This window comes from Neocloeon triangulifer, unplaced genomic scaffold, assembly GCF_031216515.1.
Source record: "Neocloeon triangulifer isolate White Clay Creek 2 clone unplaced genomic scaffold, ASM3121651v1 ptg000012l, whole genome shotgun sequence".
Lineage (NCBI taxonomy): Eukaryota > Metazoa > Arthropoda > Insecta > Ephemeroptera > Baetidae > Neocloeon > Neocloeon triangulifer.
In genome coordinates, this window is record NW_026775554.1 from 18,965,472 (window position 1) to 18,972,250 (window position 6,779).

Below are 6,779 nucleotides of genomic sequence, written 5' to 3' on the forward strand. Positions count from 1 at the left end.
GCGAAAGAGGTCGAAAATAATAGCAGCCCGCACAACAATGCCCGCGCGTCCGAAAATCCATGGGCGTGTTGTGGAAAATATTCAAATTGAGAGTGAGAGAAAGAGACGCACAAAATATTTCCAGCATCATTACTCTCTGCGCTGCACGGTGAATATTATTATATATAGCAGCACCGCAACCATGGGGAGCGATGCAAATATTGACGAGTTATCCGATGACGCTTCAGCAAACAATAAAATATTCGACCCGTGGCGCCTGATATCTCGCTCGGCTTATCAAAACGCCACTCTTGCTGCGAAAATTGTACACATAATTGATTCTCAGAAGTAAAGCCGAGTGCGGCTTTGCTTAAGAGATAATCTACGACCTGTCATGCAGAAATTAGTGCACTTTAATTTAAATCATTCTTTTGACAATGTCCTGATTGCCGATTACTTTGATTATTCCTACGCCAAGCAATTAATTAAAAAATTGCAAAATTTAAAACGATTTGTAGTTTATCAGCTGAAGATTACACCATAAAATGAACAATATAAAATGGAAATTAATTTTTATAAACTTTATATTTGCCAAAATTCAAATACTTAGAATGTATATTAAGAAAATCAATGTGTGCAAGAGCTAAAGAGCCTATAAGATGGCTAATAAAAGTTGCTCAAAACTAAATGCATTTATTTCTTTAATGAGTTGTCGATTGTTATGATAATTTTAAAGTTTTTGAGCCACTTTAAGTCACGTATTAATAGAAAAATATTATTATGATTACCTCAAACGCCTTCCTTTACTTAAAAAGCAACGCGATCTTCAACATTTTTCATCATATCACCTGAAATTAAAAATAAATAAAATTTTCACCATCAATTATATCCAATAAGAGAGGAAAAGCATGATCTACATGATAATAAGCAAGAAATAACATTGTTATAATCAACTCTGGAGCAGCTGTGGAGAAATAAATTTTGATTGAAACGGCAAATTACACTAAAAAGTATTTTTAAATTTTAAATACAGACAAATAAAAATTATTTTCCTACTTTATTTTATAAGAAACTATTACAATATAAAAATTATATAGAATTTTGCTGTACATATTTTTTTTTCTTTTTGTTATACGACATTTTTTTTAAACAGTTTTTTAAGTTTGCTTAATATAATTCTTTTGTATTCAATTTTATAAAACAATTTTTATAACATATTTTTCAATAGTATTAATATTGTATCGATCATGGCTTTAATATCTCTTAAAGTAATGTACTTAATAGATTGGGACTCGTGTCAGCGGAAACATTGTCTGTTTAATATAACTTAACAATAATGTCTAAATCACATTAAAATAACTTAAAATAAATTTGAATAATTAGTAATTAAAATTTTCCAATCCCACACATATTTATTATTGATTGAATACGCAATAGAAAAATAAATATACAAGTTTTTTCGCGACATTTTCACGCTTGAACGTTAGGAAAGGTTTTGCAAAGTACAGAATAATTTTTGCAGGCTGCTCCGAGAGCATCTCATTTGCAAAGGTCATTGCATCCGGCCGCGCCAAGTGTAGCCAAACACGCGCGAAAATAAATAAGCGCGCAGAGATCAAGCTAGTGCGGAGAACAAGTCTGATGCAAAGTTTGGCCTGTCAGAGCACATAAATTCAATAACAATGGCACAAGGAGAGATTTTTGAAGCGGGCAGATTCGCTGCGTGTAGGTGCTCTCTTTATGTAGGTGACGATGCATGCGAGCCAAATGAATAATATCATCATCCGTCGCGCGCATTCATCTACGCCCATGGACGAGCGGATGGATGGATGCTGCGAGAGAGCCTCGCGCACCGACACATTCAGTCGTACTAACACAATGAGCGTGTGTGTGTGTTGCCATTATAAACCAATGTTGATGACCTCGAATTGTCATGATTAGACCTATTATTATAATATGTGGAACTATTTGCCCTTTACAGAAAGAAAGAAAGAAAAGTGCGTCATCGCTCTCCGAGAATTGAGAGAGAAAATCTTTGCCTATGTTTGGTCAATTATCTTTTTCTTCACACTTTTTTCATCTGCATTTTTTGTAATTTTTAAATTATTTAAAGAATACATAATGCAAATTTGATTTTAAACTATGTTAAATCATGTTTGTTTTTTATGAAATATTTAATATATTTATGAATTTTGGATTTTTAAATGACTTTTCTATATTAATGTTAATTTAATTGATTTAATGACAAATTTGTCGCAGCTTTCAAATATGATTGGATTTAAAAAAAAAAATAGTCAGCTGAAGTTATTAGCCAAGTTCTGCTTATTCAAACGTGTGCAGGACCAATTCAAATTAAAGGGAGATAATATTATAATTGGAATTATCATTATTTCTAGCAATTATGTTTCTTAAAATCAATGATTATTATCTAAAATATTCTGCTGAGGTGAATTCAATCGGTTTTAACACACTTTTTAATAATCACCTTATAATCATTAAATTGCAATTGCATTGTGGGAGTTTTTATTTTACGCTATTTTTTATTTGAAAAATATAAAATATCCGGATCAAAATGTGCGAAAATGGCTATTTTTACTACTGTTAATTTTTATCAATATTAACTTCAACAAATTTGTCATTTAATTTAATTTATTTACATAAAAGTATAAAACTATTACAAGCAAACGTCGATGTAAACGGTTTGTTGCATGAAAAACAAAGCGATGCGAAATTGGCAATGCTTCTTATTTATTTACTTTAATTTCCTTTATCGGAATGCCGACGCTAATTCCTCGGTAATTGTTTTTACATCATGAAATTGATACTCCATATAAAATGTACTTTGTACAACATAAAATATACACACCGCCGTGCAGTCGTTTCAAATGAGAGAAGGCAAAGGCTCGCAAGGAATGCTGGAATTCTCGCACATTTACATACAAACGTGTACGCATTATGTATAGAGAGAGAGAGAATAAAGAGAAGGCAAAAAACGACGACCACAAGCGACAGAGAGTTGCCACGGTTTAATGTAACAAATAAACTTGGCGCACGCATTCGATGTGCGAGCTGAGCAACAATTATACAGTGAGAAAGAGAAAAATATTGGCCGCATATGCACAAGTTGGCCAATAATGCCGTACATGAAAAATTTTATCCAGGAAGCAGTCATTTTAGTTTAACGGTTATAGAGGGAATATTTCGCTCAGTTCACTTCTGTTAAAAGGGTGCAATTAACAATTTTAGTTTCCGTAGTTAACCTAAAATTAAAATTATGACATGTATTATTTAAGTTTAAGTATTAATTAAAAAAAAATGATTTTTTTTAAATTTACTAGATTTAAAAATGACATAAAAGATATTTTTTTATAATTTTAATAATGAAAAATTTATTTTATTCATAAATTTATTATAAATCAATAAAAATTGTTTTTTCTTAAAAAAAATATGTACAATAAAATTTATGTATTATTTAGTTTCAAGAATAGCAGTTTATTGGTTTTGAATTAGGGCATTAATTTATATAGTTAGATTGTAACTGTCATAAATTTAATATTTATAAACTCCAAAATTGGAACTTATTTTGAATTTTATATTTTCAAAGAATAAAATACCAAAGAAATATTATCATATTGAGGTATATTTATGTTTAAAATATTCCAGCATTTTTATTTTTATTTTTTTTTATAAATTAAAGAATTTTATATTTTAGTACTTCTTGAACTTGACGCTGCTGCAGTTACGGAGAAAACTCGTCAATATCCGTGAAGGAGTGCAAAACTAATTGAAATGGGTGCGCGAGCGCGGCAGATAATATTTATCTGTGCGAGCTGGAATTTGGAGGCGATGCCAAAACGCTGCGGCGTAGCTTCATTGCGAATGCACCTCGCAGTTCGGACAGAAGAAGCGGCCTTTTCACCGCGTCGGACACCTGCTGCTGAAAAACCATAAAAACCGAACGCGCGGTGAGAGATGCGCATGCATTATTTATATAATACGTGCACAGGTGCATTATTACAGAGAGCAGGGCCTCTGGTTCTGTTGACTTTCGGGGTGAAAATATATAAATTCCTCGAAGCTGCGCACGAATTTTCAATCAGCAACACAATGGGCTGGCACGCACTTGCTGGTAATTATTTACGACGAGCACACGCCACGCACTCTTTTTTGCTCACGGAAATAAATTCGAGAGCGACGACGTGCACCTGCTGCAGCCAGATAGGAATGCCACTTGTCTCGCTTTTTACGAGGCTGGCGTGAATTATTTTCCAGCAATTTTATGATTAAATGATCATGATCGCATTTTTCAATCTCGACCTGCAAGATGAGTTTTAACTACGGCTTTTCTTCAATTTTGGAAATTATTCTTTAAAATATAATCCAGAGGTTTCGAGTTTAAATGAATTCCTTCAAAGATTTTTGACGTTTTTGTTTTCTGCGATTTTCACATCATGATAATTCGTTTTATTTATTTTTTTTTTTTAAAGCGTTTGACACAGGTTTGACAGAGACATTTATTTGTATTATATAAAAAATAGATGATGTTTCTGTCCCAAAATTTTAATTCATGGACAATTTTGCTGCTGACACCGCAGATTTCTTGTAGGTCACTGTTTTATGCGGTTTTATGATGACCTGCAAAATAGAAGATAATTGATAATTAAAGCAACCCTATAGTTTTTTCATGTCCTGCAAGTTTTACATCATTTTTTTTTTGCATCTCATCGAATTTTTTTTACTTTTTTTTTATCACATAAGTGATATAACCGAATAATAGTTCAATTTGAAAGAAAATGAATAAAATCTGATGAATTTATGTAAGAATTTTAGATTTTATTAACACTGATTGAGTGAGTTCGGAGCTAATTGAGTGGAAGAAAAGGTGTGAAGCCATATAATTGAAAGCACCTCGTACCTTTTTACTCACGAGCACAGGTGAAATAACATTCTTTTTGTCCGCACCCAGGTATTTTGTGCAGGAATTTATTTCGCTCTATGGCAGCAAAGATGATCCTATATTCTATTGATTGAGCTGCACAAGGAGAACGCGCTTTCTAAAAAGTGGAAAATTAGTTGGCGGTCCTAATCTCCAAACAGCGTGCGTGGACAGGAATAGGGTTTTGTGAAGCTCGCCGCCCGCGCTCCTTGGACGGACCGTTTGTCCTGCTCGGCCGCGCACAAATAATAATCCGACCTTAACAGTTTCACACGCAGCATCCAATAAAGCTGAAGTATATTTCACACATTGCGGTGACAAAAGGCATCTTTCGATTTCTGCTACACTGGATTACAAAGGGCGGTGGATTAGAAATCCAGAAAATAAGAAAAATATTTTATTTATTATCACATCAAATTTTATAATAAGATTCGCCATAAAAAGATTTCAAATATAAATCGCAAATTTGACTTTAAATAAGAATTTGTGGTTCTTAGATTAATCTAGATTAATCTAACAGAGTTATTAATATTAAAGGATATTTTTTTTCAAATCCAGTTGATTTTTACTTTAAAACATTTAAAACTTTTTGTTGTTAAACTTTTTATTTTCATCTTTATTTTGTCAATAATTAAAAAGTCAAAATCGAGTAAATGGAGCCATCAAAGACTAGAATCCGCGATCCCTATTTCGGCCGGGGCCACCTAACTAGTTGAGTCTAGAGGCCAAGCATGTATTTAGTAAAGGAGTCCCTATCCAACTCCATCATCGTCATCGTTTTGCTCTCCGTCTTCGTTTAGAACTAGTTGTATGTGTATAATTCTCTATTCAAAGGAGATTTCGCTGCGTGAAAGACGATACGCGCCGGCCGGAATATTTTATAAAGTGCTGACCATCCTAGCTGCCCTTGTTGTTGTTGAATAAGTTCGCCGTTCTGGGGGGCTCCCTTTGATGCTGGTGCGTTTTTGAACCTGAGCCGGCAACGGCAGGCAGGCGTGGGAAAGACGATTTGACCAAATGGCACAAACCACCTCTGCCGTTTGACACTTTGGTGAATTCTATTAGGATTGCATATGAGATTAATGATTTTACAAAGTGATTTTTATTAACTTTTAAATCAAATAATTTTGCACCTAATCTACCTTGAAAATATAATGCAAAAGTCATTTTATTTTTTATTTCTTTCTTTTTACCTCTCTTTGCATTTCCAAAATACCCAATAATAGTATTCTTGTTACAATCTTTTGCCAGATTTCCGTCGGTGCCAAGGATTAAATATCAAATAATTTTTCTTTTTCCTAACAATGCAAGTTTTTTTGACACCTTGTGAACCAAATTACAAAATAATAGAACGTTTATTTGAATATTAATTTTATAATTTTTATTTATTTGTGGAAAAGAATAAAAAAAAAAAAAGGAGAATATAACATAAAACACTAGGCTTCATTATAGAAAAAATAGTTGAACTTGAATAGTTTCTATTACAGTTTACTATTTACTACAAATATTAATCTTTTTAAGGAGTTCACTTTTTCTTCTGAAACAGAACAGTACAGTTTTTAATTTATTAAAAAAACCTTTTTAAAACTATTAGATTGTCCCAGAAGTTTCATCAACGTTATTATTATTAATTTTTTTTTTAGAAAATCGTGCAAAAAGCACCTCTCACGATATTGAGTGCTTCAATTTGCATTTTTACGTATAAGTTGAACTTGAGAGAGTGCGCGGTTATGAGAAACAAACTATACCTTTATTCGAGTCCGGAGCAGCGTGGAGGTTGCGGAGAATGCGCCGGCGGTCCAGACGACGACAATAAAATGCGCGCGTGTGCTTTTTTATTTTCCTCGGTTCGCGATCGCGCAAT